This window comes from Leptinotarsa decemlineata, unplaced genomic scaffold (assembly GCF_025532065.1).
Source record: "Leptinotarsa decemlineata unplaced genomic scaffold, Ldec_3_MD MMD2_tig00078346_RagTag_RagTag, whole genome shotgun sequence".
In the NCBI taxonomy this organism is placed as follows: Eukaryota; Metazoa; Arthropoda; class Insecta; order Coleoptera; family Chrysomelidae; genus Leptinotarsa; species Leptinotarsa decemlineata.
In genome coordinates, this window is record NW_027412724.1 from 6,327,319 (window position 1) to 6,346,007 (window position 18,689).

The following is an 18,689-nucleotide window of genomic DNA, read 5'->3' on the forward strand; positions in this document are numbered from 1 at the left end:
ACTCCATTGGTGGCATTATTATCATTATTATATTATTATTAATATATTTTACCGTAGTATGCACTCGTCAGACCCCAAAGCCCCGATACATTAATTACGGAGCGTTAGCTTTATCAACCACCGATCACTCCCCACACCGCGGGGTAAGTGATCATTGGGCCCGAGAATCATGTGCCCTGAGCAAGCGCAGTAAACCAAGAATAACAATCTTCTGCATCTGTACAGCTAAGATTTCTGCCGTAGTACGGCAAGCCGGTATGATTTTAAGATTCGAGAGTAGAAAGGGCATCATTCCACCAAGGACTACGATAAACAGAACAACCATCTTCACAGAGTGGTCTGGATATTATTATTATTTTTATTATCATTGTGTGAGAATTTATTCAATATTTTTCGTTTAATATTGAAAAATTATTGCTCATGACATTTTTCTCCATTTGAGATTTTCTTTCCGTATTTTCTTCTAGGTTTCTCGAAACTACTGAGCTGCTGCTTGTCTTCCTCAACATAATTCAAAACCCTCATTTTCATGCTGAAACAACTTCAGTTTGATTGAAAGATAAAAAAAAGATAGAATCGATTCGGAAAAAGGGGCATGACGTCACCAGATATACGAAATGCGGAGCTAGCTAGGAATCACCTAGACTAGTATTGTTGAGATACATTATCTCTCATTGATAGACGAGCTAATGTGAGCGTATGTGCGTTGCCTCATAAAAGACAATCTACAGATATATTAATAAAGTTCATACAATGTCCGTCTAAACGTATAATTTGTGAAGCGTTGAAATTGTACGCATGGCTGCTCCGGAACGAAATAAAACTTTCCTGGACTAAATAATGAAACCTCAGATCTTAAATGGTTCGCCTTATAACAGTTCGAACATGGCCGCTGTGCCGAAAATCGCACATATCTCGTGATGTCACACCAGATTTCTACAAACGTATGCTTATTGAACTCCTTGAACGTTCTTATTGAACGTTTAATAATAACAAGGTAGTAAACAATCATCATAGCTTACTAGAAATGGATAATGAATGTAATCAAAACATAGCTATGAATATTTAAGAAAACTGAGAAAGGTACAATTTTTTTCATTCTAATGAAGTTTTGTTAACTGAAAGCATAACAGAGAAAAAGGAAATAGAACAAGATTTTCACATTCTTATGAAATTTTGTAATGGACTCAAATATTTTGACAATGTTTCACGGTGAATCTTACTAGTTCGGACTTCTATTGTTTAATATGATTCTAATATGAGTAGAAATCTATGGAAGAACAAATAAAATTAGAATGAATAGCTGAAATATCAATTATGTATAAGCAATAAATACAATAAAATAAATAAAATAAAGTAATCAAGATAGAAGATAAAAATGAACACAGAGTAAAGATAAACAAAAAAATAATAAAAATTAAAAATAATCAACAAATGAAAAATTATATAAAAATTATAAAAATGTGAAATAACATATATTGTTACTATCCACAATGTGTGGATAGTAACTATCGAAACGTCGTAATTTAACGTAATTTGAAATCTTTTTAATTTTTAAAATATTTTCCCACATTTTTATATTTTTTATATGTTTTTTTGCTAATTTTTAATTTTCATTTTTTTATATTTATCTTTACTCTGTGGTCATTTTTATCTTTTATCTTCATTATTTCATTTTATTGTATATTCATTTCACGTTTTATTGCTTATGTATAATTGATATTTCAGCTATTCATTCTAATTTTTTTTTGTTCTTTCATAGATTTCGAATCATTTTAGAATCATATTAGACAATAGAAATCTGAACTAGTAAAATTCAACTGAAATTTCAACAGTTATTCGTTGTCATCATTAAACATAGTCGTTAGAATGAAATAAAATAGTGATGAAAAATACAGGTATGTATTTAAAAATCTTATGTTAGGGGTGATCCAAAGAATAAAATACTCTGAAAAAAGCTTGCGTTGAAAGGTAAGTTAGGGCATGTTTGATAATGGTATTAGATGCACTAAGATTAGATTCAAATCAAACAACCGACAGGAAAGTTAAAAAATATTTAATTCTTCCAAAGATTTGAGTGCCTTTATTTCGAACATTTCAATAAAATGTTACTTCAAAAAAAGGATACAGAACGTTTTGTTATATACAAAGTCATCGTTTCCCACTAGCATTTTCAATATTTTTTGGAAAACTTTGAATTACCTTCTCCTGAATGACATATTTTCTCGATATTTTGATTTCATCCAGTAAGCCTATCAAAATCCCTTGGAAATAATGCTTCTCAAGTTGAAGCCAATTCGAAAATTCACTCGGATCTATATCTATAACTTCATGTTTATTGCAATGATATTTCACTCAGGAGACACCTTACATTTTGTTTTATGAAAGAGATGAAATTGGCAGATCAAGATCTTCAGAAGATGTGATGGTGCTGCAGGGTTTTCCGGGTTTTCCTGCAGCTGTAAAACCAAATGTGCCACTGGAATCAATCAAGTCGCTCCGGATAGCTCCGGATTGTTGTTTCATAATTCCATAATTTGTATTAGGTACTTTCTCCTCTGAAAATTGTGCATACTCATTTCAAAAGTCAAACTCTTGATATTATATGTTCATGTGTAATAATCACAATTCTGAAAGATTAAAAAACTTGAGACTCTAATACTAATGGTCTCCCTGTATATCTAGTAATAAAAAAGCAGTACTTTTTAAGTAGACACTTCACAAATCATGACTAATCAATTGGCACGTTTGCACTTCTCACATATAGTAGGGGAGCCCACGATGCAAAATAGGGATTTACTCAAGCGTCATAGAGACATATTAGGTTGCAAAGCTGCATTGGTGATATATATATATATATATATATATATATATATATATATATATATATATGTATATATATATATATATATATATATATATATATTATATATATATATATATATATATATATGTATATATATATATATATATATATATATATGTATATATATATATATATATATATATATATATATGTATATATATATATATATATATATATATATATATATATATATATATATATATGTATATATATATATATATATATATATATATATATATATATATATATATATATAGATTTTTAAATATGTAAAAAAATACTGTTGCATGGACATACTCGAGCGCGTCAGATATTGATAGCATCAATGTCCTACGTATTTTTAATAATGTTTGTATGTTAATCTGATCGTTTGCATGATACGGGTGGTTGTATATAAAGGTTAAAAGTGAAAAGAAAAAAATTTAATCGAGCGCATCAGATTTTCTAAAGGGGTTTTAAGTGCAACAAAAGAAAAACTTTCATTCAATAATCTAACGAAAACTCGCGGCCATTATTATAATGTGCAAAAAAAATCGCCATTTTGAAATACCCAACCGCGTCAGATAAAGATATATATGATTCATCATTATCTTCTAGACGTACTGTCTCATATTCTGACCATTATCTAGAGGGATTCGCCTCATCTGACAAAAAAAAAATTAATTTTTTTTTTAAATAATTGAACTTAAATAATTGAAAAGCTTAGAAAATAGCATGCAAATAAATAAGTATATGTTTTTTAAGTAGAATACTTGTATTTATAAGATAATAATTTTTTTAAAATGCTCAAAAAAAATTTTTTTTATAATCAATTTATTAAATGATCATCTTCATCTTCATTACGAACGAGTCTCTGTGATCAGCTGTGATGGCGTCATGGCAACAGAATTCAGAGTGGGGACGGAGTAAGAGAAATAGATAGAGAAAAAGTGAAAGAGGAATAGAAACTCGGAGAGGGAAATATAGGTATCACACAGCTGCACGCATTAAACTTAATCGACGAATTTTTGTTATTTCGGTTTGCGGAAATCGTCAGATTATGTATTTTTCATTATCCTTGAATTATTTCCTTCGAAATAAAAAAGAAATTAGCTACGCTCAATAATGTCGAAAAGACGTTATTTTTTTTAAACTTTGCTGCCCTCCCCTTTCTTTACGTCACTCTCAAATTGTCAGATCACTGAAATATACACTTTTCAACATGTAACTAACTCACCCTACCTTAATCTGACGCGCTCGATAATTTCTGGTGGTCGATTTTTTTTACTAATCTGATTCTTTATCCTTCACGGGCGGCCTTATATATGGAGCTCATATTTGGTGGAGGTACTTAACCGGGTACAAGGTATATCCCTGTATATTAATCTGCCGCGCTTTAGTAAATCCCGAAATTCCCGCTTGAGCTCCCCTATTAATAGTAAGTCGTCAACTCTCCTAGACGATCATGATCTTATCAAAGTATGTCTGATAGTGAAATATGAAATTATTGTTAATAGAGGCGCCAATGAAAATTATCTTGCTATTAAATCAATACTTTGAAATTTACCAATTTCAAGAACGAATAAATAAAAAACCATGTGAGAGAGTTGACTTGAAATTATATATATATATATATATATATATATATATATATATATATATATATATATATATATATATATATACAGGGTCCTGCAACAGTGGCGCGGTGTTCCATATCTCTATATAGGAAGCAGATAGGAATCTAATTTTCTATAATATTACCTTATTGCTCGAGTTCGACAAAATAAAAATATTGGCGGTCACACAGGGTGTTCGATTTTTTCTGGGCGGATCCCAACTGTGTCTTTCTAAATGGCAACCTATATTTTTTATCGCTTTTTCGGTTTCTTCATAGAAAATAAAATAAACTTTATGTATATCTGCACTTCGAAAATATTGACGGTTTTTGAGATATCTAGCATGACAGGTTTTTTTTTCCAATATTCGTCACTCAGAATATTTGAAATTATAAAGTGGTGCCAAGTCCAGTTGAAATTTTTTTTGGTCGAATATTCTACATTGGTAACTCTCTCAAACGATATATCTGAAATCGACCTGTGATATACAGGGTATGAAAAACCGCTTGCCAAATATTGTAAATGAAAATTTGCAAAATCTTCCTTATATTAAATGGAACACCCTGTATATTATTGATACATAAGAAGTGCCAACGAAACCTCTACAAATTTCATTGAGTATTCCCTATGGCTAAGTTCAATAGTTTTTCTCAAATGAGCATTTCTTTCGAAAAATGGTCATTTTTTCAAAGCGAAATCCATTTGACGACTGATAAGAATATACAAAAAATACCCTTTCCTTAAAATATCGCCCATTCCTAAAATTACCTGTTGCTAGATAAACAAGTTGCGAATTACACCACAAAATGGACGTTCTTGAATAGTTACAATAATTTCAAAAATCTCGGAATTTGTGCCATATTCTTTCGGTCTAAAACAACCTTTCAGCGAATGAAATATTTATTGGAAATCAAGTAGTCTGGCAAATGACAGAACAAAATATTTGGCTGCAAATGAATATTGAAATTTTTAGTCAATCGTGAAGTTGAACTGTCGGTATAATTTCATCAGAATGTTGTTATCAAAAAGTGATTTGATTGATATGATTTTCATATTAGGTGAATCAGACAGGAATTGTTCATTGGCAAGTAGAATTTATTCTCAACGGTATCCAGATAGAAGGCATCCAGATGAAAGATCTTTCCGAAAGGTCTTGGGACGATTCGTTGAAACTGGATCTATTAATTATTCCAAACATGAGCGCATCAAGCCAGCTACTAATGAAGATAATGAATTGCAAGTTCTTCTTGCTGTTGAAGAAGATCCTAGTAGGAGTCAACGACAAATTGGGGAAATAGTGGATATAAGTGAGAGATCAGTGCAACGAGTATTGAAGAAACATCGCTTGCATCCATACCACGTTCAGTTACATCAAGAACTACTGTATGCTGATTTCGAGAAAAGAGTGAGATTTTGCAATTGGGCCATGAACAAAATTCGTCGAAACGAATATTTTTTCAATAATATTTTATGGTCGGATGAATCGACATTCCATAAAAATGGATTTGTAAATCGACATAATTACCTTTATTATGCGACAGAAAATCCTCACTTATTGAGACAGGTGGATTATCAACATAGGTGGTCGATAAATGTCTGGGGAGGCATCATTGGAGAATATGTAATTGGTCCATACTTTTTTGAGGGACATATGAATGGTGCAATGTATCTCAATTTCTTACGAAATGATTTACCAGGTTTGTTAGATGATATTCCTCTTGACCTCCGCAATAGAATGTGGTTACAACATGATGGTGCACCTGCTCACTATTCGGCAGAAGTGAGAGATCATCTAAATGAAGTATTTCCCAATAAATGGATAGGACGGAATGGGCCTGTACGGTGGCCCGCTAGATCACCAGATTTGACGATACTAGATTTTTTCTTATGGGGATACATAAAAAATATGGTTTACGTTGAGCCACCAACTTCTCCCGAAAATATGCGACTTAGAATAACGAATGCTTTTCGCAGCATTACACCAGCTGTCTTGCGCAGGGTGGAACAGTCTTTCAAATATAGACTTCAGCTCTGCATTCAAGAAAATGGAAGACATGTTGAACATATTTTATAAAAGTTTCATTATCAACCTTAATTAAACTCTCCCTTTTGTAGTTTTGTAATTTGTCAGTTGACAAATTTGAATATCTAGAACTCAAGCTCTGAATGAATATAATAACATAAAAAAAATAGTTATTTATAATGTTTCTTTCTTTTAACTTGTTTGGTTTGATATTGCACGATTTATGAGTGAAATTCTGCATCCAATGAAAAAATAATTTTCCATTTAGCAAAAAGTGATAGGTACATACATTTATTTCGTTAAAAAATATTTGTTTGGACACCTTCTAATGTACAAAATTGAAACAAGATATCTTTCGTATATTTTTATCAGTCGTCAAATGGATTTCGCTTTGAAAAAATGACCATTTTTCGAAAGAAATGCTCATTTAAGAAAAACTATTGAACTTAGCCATAGGGAATACTTGATGAAATTTGTAGAGGTTTCGTTGGCGCTTCTTATGGATCAATAATATACAGGGTGTTCCATTTAATCTAAGGAAGATTTTGCAAATTTTCATTTACAATATTTGGCAAGCGGTTTTTCATACCCTGTATATCACAGGTCGATTTCAGATATATCGTTTGAGAGAGTTACCAATGTAGAATATTCGACCAAAAAAAAATTTCAACTGGACTTGGCACCACTTTATAATTTCAAATATTCTGAGTGACGAATATTGGAAAAAAAAACCTGTCATGCTAGATATCTCGAAAACCGTCAATATTTTCGAAGTGCAGATATACATAAAGTTTATTTTATTTTCTATGAAGAAACCGAAAAAGCGATAAAAAATATAGGTTGCCATTTAAAAAGACACAGTTGGGATCCGCCCAGAAAAAATCGAACACCCTGTGTGACCGCCAATATTTTTATTTTGTCGAGCTCGAGCAATAAGGTAATATTATAGAAAATTAGATTCCTATCTGCTTCCTATATAGAGATATGGAACACCGCGCCACTGTTGCAGGACCCTGTATATATATATATATATATATATATATATATATATATATATATATATATATATATATATATATATATATATATATATATATATAATATATATATATATATATATATATATATATATATATATATATATATATATATATATAAAATCTAGAAAGGTTAATGCAGTCAAGCTGCTGGAAAATAATTCCATGAAAATCAAAAAATAAATAGATAAGTACTCTTTGATCATTCCCATATTGATTTCAATTTAAGAGCCACCGGTATACAGCTGTTTCAGCCTATTGGGCATCGTCAGTACCGGGCAGGCGGTCCTCGATTGAAGACAAAATGAGAAAAAACCAAGAAAGTACTTGATAAAAATAGCTGCGTAAACGCAAGCGAAACATAAGTGGAACCACCTATTGGTGTGACACCCAAGTCAACTTGCCAAGTTTTTATGTCAGTGTTGGTGTTTTGACCAATCAACCGACAACTGCGGTAGCAGAAATTTGGGAAGCTAACCTGAAATGCCATCGGAAAACGAATCCACATGTTTCTAGAAATGATATGAAATCTAGAAAGGTTAATGCAGTCAAGCTGCTGGAAAATAATTCCATGAAAATCAAAAAATAAATAGATAAGTACTCTTTGATCATTCCCATATTGATTTCAATTTAAGAGCCACCGGTATACAGCTGTTTCAGCCTATCGAGGACCGCCTGCCCGGTACTGACGATGCCCAATAGGCTGAAACAGCTGTATACCGGTGGCTCTTAAATTGAAATCAATATGGGAATGATCAAAGAGTACTTATCTATTTATTTTTTGATTTTCATGGAATTATTTTCCAGCAGCTTGACTGCATTAACCTTTCTAGATTTCATATCATTTCTAGAAACATGTGGATTCGTTTTCCGATGGCATTTCAGGTTAGCTTCCCAAATTTCTGCTACCGCAGTTGTCGGTTGATTGGTCAAAACACCAACACTGACATAAAAACTTGGCAAGTTGACTTGGGTGTCACACCAATAGGTGGTTCCACTTATGTTTCGCTTGCGTTTACGCAGCTATTTTTATCAAGTACTTTCTTGGTTTTTTCTCATTTTGTCTTCAATCGAGGACCGCCTGCCCGTACTGACGATGCCCAATAGGCTGAAACAGCTGTATACCGGTGGCTCTTAAATTGAAATCAATATGGGAATGATCAAAGAGTACTTATCTATTTATTTTTATATATATATATATATATATTATATATATATATATATATATATATATATATATATATATATATATATATATATATATATTATAAGAGTGGTTTTTCGGTCGTTACACTGTAGGAGTCAACAACAGGAGCCAACCGCATATTTGTGGTTCCAGTTAAAAGACCTAGAATTTCCAGGCTACATCTAACATGACCACGTAGGCAGCTATAGCTACCTGCGTGACACCTGGTCCAGGATATAAATACAAAGAGATATTTTATCGAGTGGGTATGATATAAAAATCAAAAATGAAACAATTAGTGGACACAACACTCCAAAAGTGGGGCAAACCGCGGACACGTGTTTCTGGCTATTGGTCTCATCAGCGCGGTGCAGCCAAGTGTAAATATGGGCAACACTTGTTTGCCGAAAGCAGGAAACAACACATATGCACGGAGTCAACAACAGGAGCCAACCGCACATTTGTGGTTCCAGTTAGAAGACCTAGAATTCCCAGGCTACATGTTAGATGAATATAAATACAGAGATTAAGATGTTATTGAGTGTGTATGATATAAATGAAATGGGAAAATTTGTGGACAGTTGTTGTCCATCTTTGCAATTGTCTGCACCGCGCTGATGAGGTCAAAAGCCAGAACCACGGTCCGCGGTTTGCCTCCATTTTTTGAGTATTCTGTCCAAAAATTTTCCTTTTTGATTTATATCACTCAATAACGTCATTATCTCTATCTAGAAAGAACTTCGAAACCACTATGTGATTTCTGTTTGTCAATTTTGAGGATACCAGGGGGAGTAAGAAAAACTCTTTGGTGTTATGTCAAGCTTTCGTAAATATTCATTTCCTTCTTCAGGACTTACTAAAAAAGTGTAAGCAAATTAACAACACTGTTACAATTTCATAGATTGGATGAAACTACTTACTATCGTGAGTTTGAGGGAAGCTAGTTCCTTGATAACAATCAAAACTTTTTATTTAGATTTCAATCTACATTTAATTGTCGATTGAAATCTTAATTGAGGATATTTGTTTTAGGTTATTCACGAATAAACGTAATCACATAGATATGTGACCAGTGTCTATTTATAACTGCCAAAAAGTTTCTATGATTTGTTTAAAAAAAGGAAGGATTAGTCGGTACAGCACTCAAAAAGAATATATATATATATATATATATATATATATATATATATATATATATATATATATATATATATTTATATATATATATATATATTTATTTATATATATATATATATATATATATATATATATATATATATATATATATATATATATATATATATAAAATAAATAGATAAGTACTCTTTGATCATTCCCATATTGATTTCAATTTAAGAGCCACCGGTATACAGCCGTTTAAGCCTATTGGGCTTCGTCAGTACCGAGCAAGCGGTAGCAGAAATTTGGGAAGCTAACCTGAAATGCCATCGTTTTCCGATGTAGTAGTTTTTCAGGAATTCGATCTGATTAGAATAAATATTTACTCTTTTTAGCTGCCCGAGCTTTCGCTAATGTTTATTAGCTTTTTCGAGGGCTGTAATATAAAAAGGACATAATAAATAAATAAATATATATATACATATATATATATATATATATATGATGTGTTGTTGGGTACTATTCGATAGTCGACGTTTCGCCATCATCTCAGATGGCATTATCAAGACGAGTTACTGCTTCGCTTCGAGAGGTGTAACTAACATCAGTGTAACTAACATCAGTTACACCTCTCGAAGCGAAGCAGTAACTCGTCTTGATAATGCCATCTGAGATGATGGCGAAACGTCGACTATCGAATAGTACCCAACGGATGAACACCCCGAAGAACAACACATCATATTCTACCATCCGTGAAAACCTACATTGTAATATATATATATATATATATATATATATATAATCTAGAAAGGTTAATGCAGTCAAGCTGCTGGAAAATAATTCCATGAAAATCAAAAAATAAATAGATAAGTACTTTTTGATCATTCCCATATTGATTTCAATTTAAGAGCCACCGGTAGACAGCTGTTTCAGCCTATTGGGCATCGTCAGTACCGGGCAGGCGGTCCTCAATTGAAACAAAATGAGAAAAACCAAGAAAGTACTTGATAAAAATAGCTGGGTAAACACAAGCGAAACATAAGTGGAACCACCTATTGGTGTGACACCCAAGTCACACACCGGTGGCTCTTAAATTGAAATCAATATGGGAATGATCAAAAAGTACTTATCTATTTATTTATATATATATATATATATATATATATATATATATATATATATATATATATATATATATATATATATATATATCTATATATATATATATATATATATATTTATATATATATACAACCCATATAAATCGATTTAATTCGTGAGGTTGCAGTCAATAGCTGGGCTGTTACAAAGAAAACTCTTTGTTATACGTCAAGCTTTCGGTATATTTCACACCTTCGTCAGGACAACTACAATAATAAGATTATATATCTTGTAAAAAATATATAAATATGGAGAACTTACTAACGTGAGAATAAAACATAAAATGGTTCAAAAACATTAATAAATGACAGTTGATAAAAATTTTGGCTGACAATGTCAAGTGGGAAAATTCTGAATGATACTCGAATTACTAGATTTTTTATTTTATTTATCATATTTCAGTAGGTACGTGTAAATTTTGCTATGACTATCAATATCAGTTCGTTTATTCATTGAATGTTCTTCGTTATTAATATGTATCATTTCCAAAAATATTCTTTTCGTTGTATTGGTTTCTCTGTCTAGAATATTTGGATTTTCAAAATTCATTTTATGATCCTCCGAATTAACATGTTCTGTTAATGCACAAGAATTAACATTTCGTCTACAGTCGCTCTTATGGGAAGTGATGCGACTACTTAGAGGTCTAGATGTTTGTCCTATATATGTTTTAGAACAATCCATACATTTGTAACAGCCCAGCTATTGACTGCAACCTCACGAATTAAATCGATTTATAGTTAATCCAGTCACTAATTATTGTGTTATATATATATATATATATATATATATATATATAATAATAACGGATAAAACAGCATAACTGTGCTATGTGAGAATATTCAATTTGGAAATTTCAATTTCGAAAGAAGTCTTCAACATCAAAATGACAACTTTTTGACATTGAATAATGAGAAATACTTTTTCAAATTTTTTATTATCGTTTATCATGGTGATTTATACTGTGTTAATATTACAGGATGTATTCAGATTTATATTTTTTGTTAGTGAAAATGAATAAATTTTGCTGAGGTTGTAGATGTATGTCTTTTTGTTGATACTGTTTTCTTCAATTTTGATTTCAGCCATTTCCAGAAATTGCCTTTTATTTGAATCTGGTTCGAAATGGAGAATTTTGGTGTTAGTATAATTGGCTGAATGATCGTTATCTAGAACGTGTTGTGTGAGTGCACAAGAATTTCGTTTTAAATTTTTACAATTACTTGTATGAAGAGCTATGCGGGTTTTTAAATTGTTTTTGTTTGACCTATATATATATCTTATCACAATTGTTGCAGGGAATTTCGTAAACTATATGTGACTTTTCAAATAACGGATCTTCATCTTTCAATTTTGAATGTAGTTTAGTTAAGAGTTTGACTTTCCTTTGTGAAATTTTTATATTCTGTTCTTGTTTAAATACGTTTATTATTTTGCTGGACAATTCGGGGACATAAGGAATGGAAAAGTATTTGAAATTTGGATTTTCAGCTTTATTGTTCTCTCTGATGTTGATGATATTAGATGAAGTATTATATAACAATTTATTTAAAAAATTTTCAGGATAAGAATTAGTTAATAAAATATTGAATATTTGTTTTAAATTTTTTTCTACCAATGTAGGATGAGAAATGTTTTTTATTCGATTGTTTAAACCTAGAACTAAATTAATTTTCATTTTTTGTGGATGGCAGGATAAATAGTTTATATATCTGCCTGAATTAGTGGGTTTAGTAAAATAATCTAAAATAACAGAGTAATCATCTTTCCTGATTAAAAGAGTATCTAAAAAAGGTACTGTTTTGTTTTTTCTTTTTCTATGGTAAATTGAACGGATGGATTGTAATTGCTAAAAATGGTTTTTATATCATCAATTTTGTCAAAAGGTACAGCACATATTATATCATTGACAAACTTTTTTAAAAAAGGAACCTGAAATGATAAATAATAAATGATAATCATATAATAAATCATCCATCACATACTGGGCTAAAATAGGTGATGAAGTTGATCCCATTGGAGTACCAAGTATTTTTTTATTTATTATTTTTTATATTTATATATATATATATATATATATATATATATATTTCAATATTAAATTCTACAAAAAGGACAGTACTACCAACTGTCGAAAGCGCTCGCAGATAATTAATAGAAGATATAAAGCTTCAAATCCTTTTTGTAGAATTTAATATTGAAATACTCAAAAAAAGGGAAATTAGTTGCATCAATCAATATATATATATATATATATATATATATATATATATATATATATATATATATATATATGCTGAACTGGTTTTTCCGGGTATTTGATCCGTGTATGTGATATTATCTCTAATTTCACCGACGTTTCGACAAAATCTCATTTGTCATTATCAAGGTGTGCTGTTACGTGTTCAGAAGTTTGTTGACCTTGCTCAACTCACTTGCTCAACCAGTTCAGCATATTCCTATCCGTGAAAACTTCAGATTTCATATATATATATATATATATATATATATATATATATATATATATATATATATATGTAATAACGGGGTCTCTCAGTCAAAAAATCAAAAACTCTGCTTTACTTTGCCAAGCTTTCGCTTCTAGTGAGAAGCTTCTGCAGGGCAGTAAAAATGAGTAAAAAATAATTAATTGAACATATAAATCGATGAAAAAAGTTAAACATTAATGGAGTTTTTTTTTTTTTTTTGTTTTATTTATTTTAAACTCCATTAATCAAAAAAAAAGATAGGATCTTTTATATAAAGAAATTTCATTGGAGCATCCCTTGTTAAGATACATAAAATTTGTATAACAATTTTTTTCACAAGCAGTAAAAAAGTTACAATATTGAAATTAACCTGACGTTTTGTACTACCAAAAAGACACTTAGCCAGAAATTTATTTGGTTTACCCCATGGTTGTAAAATTGATTTCCATTGTAACTTTTTGTCTTATCATTTGTTTACCATCAAAAAATTTATTTCCGATAGCCTGTTTCATTCTAAACAAAAAATGTATCTTGAGTTTTTTGCCCAAAATAAACCAGTTCGCTGCAAAAAATTATTTTACGAACAACTACAGAGATACATCGTCATCTATGCGAAAATACGAAACTAATATATCTAGTAGGTCGCTATTAGCGATAGTGACAATTAAATTGGTATGACGCTGTCAGTTTATGAATTTTCGAAATTGAATTAATACTAATCGTGTGTTGTTCTTCTGTTCTTAATTTGTTACTTTAATAATTCACTTGTTATTAAAATGGCATACACAAATGAGGAAATGGCTGATATGCATTACGTTTACGGTTTGTCGAAGGGGAATGGGTTAGAAGCTTCTAGAAGATATGCTGAAATGTATCCTCAATGGCAGCATCCTTCACATAGAATATTTGCTCGACTTCATCAACGATTACGAGAATATGGTTCATTCGACAAAAGAACGCAGGATTGTGGTCGCCATCGAGAAGTACGAACACCACAGCTTGAGGAAGCAGTACTTAATTTGATTGAAGAACAACCTACTACCAGTACTAGAAAGATTGCTTTCCAGCTAAATGTCGATCATATGACGGTATTTCGAATTTTAAAGAAACAACTCTTGTACCCTTACCATCTGCAACGAGTACAGATACTATTACCGCGAGACTTTCCGAACCGTCTTGAATTTTGCAATTGGATGCTGGAAATGATTTAAGAAATAGTGACTTTCTTAAGACGATAGAATTCACAGACAAATGTAGCTTTTCTCGGGACAAGATTATTAATTTTCATAATTATCACATATGGGCTGATGAAAACCCTCACGCTATTGTCGAAACTAACCATCAAGAACAGTTTTCTCCTAACGTGTGGCTCGGAGTTATTGGGGATGATTTAATTGGGCCTCATTTTCTATCTCCTCGACTAAATGGTGAGGCATACGTTCAATTTTTAAGAAAAGTGCATCCAGTACTGCTGGAGGAAGTTCCTTTGGGCGTCAGAAGGGATATGTTTTTATGCATGATGGGGCTCTCGCCCATTTTAGTCAAGTAGCACTTCAGCATTTGACTGAAACATATGCAAATCAGTGGATAGGTCGAGGAGGACCACATAATTGGCCCGCTCGATCCCCGGATCTCAATCCTCTCGATTTCTCTATTTGGGGCCATTTACAGCATTTGGTTTATCGTACTCCTGTTCGCGATGTGGAGGACTTAAGAAACCGCATCATCGATGCGTGCAGGGTAATCAGAGAGACTCCAGGAATATTTGAGCGAATACGTGGCTCAATGCGCCGACGTATAGACGCATGCGTAATGTCTGAAGGTAGGCATATTGAATATTTACTATGATTTCTACATATTGTGTGTTTTGTTATTAATAAATTAGCTTTGTTTATCACCCTTTAATTGTTTAATGCAGGTACTAACTACAAAATAACAATAAATCCAGTTCGCATTTATGACGATGTACACAGTAGTATAAATGCTCGTATTTGAGTAGAAATGTATAAATTTCGCTCAAATTGTTAAAATCTGTTCTCTTGTTCCTGCAATTTTTTTCGTTATTGATGTGGCTCATTTCTAAAAATGTTTTTTGTGAAAGAACAGTTTCTTCAATTTTTCAAAATAGACTTGATATTGATAATCAAGTACTGCCCTCTATTTATAAATCATTATCTTATATTCAAGAACTAATACCAAAATTAATTAATGTATTCCAAAACAATCACTTTTTAATGTCTAAAAGAAATGTTACAACTATTTATGAATTATATAGTAAAGTCAAAACTGAAATTTTGAATAGACAGTGAATAAATAATGTACAAAATTTCATGTATGGATTGTTATTAAACATACATAGGACAGAATTCGAGGCCTCTTATCAGTCGCATAATTCACACAAAAGCGACTGCAAACGAAACGTTAATTATTACGCATTGAATGAACACGTCAATACGGAGGATTGCCGAATTGATTTTGAGAACACAGACATTTTGGAGAGAGAAACCAACTCAACTCAAAGAACAATTTCAGAAATGAGCCATGAACAAAAGAACAGATCTTAATAATTTGAGCGAAATTTATACATTTCTACTTGAATACGAGAAGGATAAGAAAAATCATCTAGTATTCAGAATTTTTCCACATGACACTGTGAAAATTTGACATATTCGAAAAAATTGTTATGGCTATTATTTCTGTTCGTAATATTCCAATTTCTTTATTAATCTCACGTTAGTAAGTGTTCCATATTTATATCGTTATATAAGATAAGTATTTTGTAATCTATTGTACTTCTCCTGGCGAAGATAATAAATTTACCGAAACCTTGACACATAACAAAGAGTCTTCTCCTCTTATAGAACTTCGAAATAGGACCTAAGGAGCAGACATATACTTATGACGTTAGTTATTGAAATGACAATTGCAATGGAGTATTCCTATAAACAAAACAGATGAAAGTTTAAACAAATTTTCAGGGCGATTGTTTTAGAACAAACTGTTCCTTGCTCAGAACAGTTTTTTCCCAAGAGGACACGCAGTAAACAAATACATGGATGAATTCCTTCAAAAATTACCTTTTTTGATAATTTTCACACTTGGCAATTTTCCTATTCAAATTCTAAGGGTGATCCGTTTCAAAGTCATGTTTTTTTGTAGCTCCATATCTCAATGAATATTTATTCTACAGTGTCGTGGTATATACTAATCGAAATTGAATTTTGAACTGTACATTGATGTTGTTAATTTTTCCCAAATTTTTATTTTTTGCTTTTTTCCATCCTATTACTAAAAGATGATGTTGAGCAATTTTCGGCCAATTTTTATCTACGAATTCTAATTGAACTAAAGCCCTGCTAAAACAGCCCAAATCAATAATAAAGCATTTGGCAATGATAGTGTTAATGGTTTGCGAAATTTCTATCCAGAGATTTTAGCTTCGAAGATGAGCCCCAAAGTAGTCGACATATATTAGGACGACATATAGTAGGTCGTAGCCCTGAAGTAGTCGACATATAGAAGAACGACATATAGTAGGACGTAGCAGGACTAGGATATGAGGACTCCCTGGTGGAGACTTGACTCATAACAAACGGTGCGTGGGATGGCGGAAGAATTGGTTGTCAGCTGCCATGAGGTTTTTCATGGTTTAAAACGTATTGGAAAGGCCAATAAGCTCGAAAATTGGGTGACCCATGACACATTTTAAGATTTGTTCTTCATTGCTTTTGCGCAACTAAAATTATCCTGGTCATCAGAAGAGGTCTGATCCTGCTCAACAACAACACCAGTCCGCACGTTTCACAAATCATCGTCCGAAAGTTCTGCGTCACCCACCATACTCCCCAGACCTATCGCCAATGGACTACCATATTTTCAAGCACTTCGATAACTTTCTCGCCAGTAGAACCTCCGCCAATCAGGAACAAGCAAAACGGCCTCTATCGACTTCAAAGAATCCCTAGCAGACAATTTCTATGCTGACGGAATTATTCGACTTGTATTACTTTGTCGAAAGTGTACTGATTCAAATGGCGCTTATTTCGATCAAATTGAATAATTGAATACCGAGATATTACAGTTTAAAATAGACTCATAAAAACGGACAAAACTTTTGTTTTTGAACAATATTTTTATAGAATAAGTTTTTAATTTTCTACTTCTTGGAATTCAAAAACTGGGAAACTTCTAAGGAACTAATTGAAAGAATCAATGAAAATATTAAAGACTTTTTGCAATGGTGTAAATAATGCTTACTAGATTTTTTTCAGATATGAATGGAAACAGAAGAAATCGATCTGAAACAACTACTTCTCATTATGAGCATGGAATTTTATAGATTTCACTTTTCTGTCTTGATTTGTACCCCAGACATGTGTAAAGAGAAACAGATAACATGTAGGAAAACATAAGATAATACATGAAAATTTGGAAAACGTTAAAACCAGTTTTATTTTTCCAGGTAGACAAATTTGCCCACTTTCTCTAACTCAGTTATTACTTCGTTCTGCTTCAGGTCCTATAATTTCCTGATGACTGATACCACGCTGAATATTGAAATATATCCGACAGACATTTATGCAAGATTCCTCACAGAGGCTAGTCCCGCAGATATTTGTCAGGCTAATGTTTAAATTATTCACCCGCAGACCGGGGGTAATATTTCGAAAAAAAATTCGAAATATTAATTTCTGTTTGTCTGTCAAATATAATTCAATATCCAGCGTGATATTAGTCGGGAAAGTAGTTGTGAATGAATAAATATTCATCACAATCGGGTACAAACGAAAACATGGAGTTCCCAAATTTTAATACTTATATATCGCTTTGGCGTAGTAGATGGAGTTATCATCTAGTTCTCAGAAGACATGAAACTTCATTATTTCTAACTCTCTCTTTCCATCTCCTACAAAAGAATCCTCTTTAATACCCAGAAAGCTTTGGCACTCATATTTAGGTACCAATGGGTGGCACAGGTTTACTGAATTCCGAGAAGCATAATGAAAGTCTATAAGAGAAATCAAAAATGAAAACTACCGAGGAGATATACATACGTTAGAGTTTTGGTACATGAGATGTTTCTTTCCCGCTTGGGGCTTTGTTCACGAGATGGAGTTGTTACTAGTTAACAATCTTTCTCTCAGACGAAGGTTCCATATATATGTACTGGAGTCGTGTTGAAATTAATGAATCCCAGATACTTTGCTGTC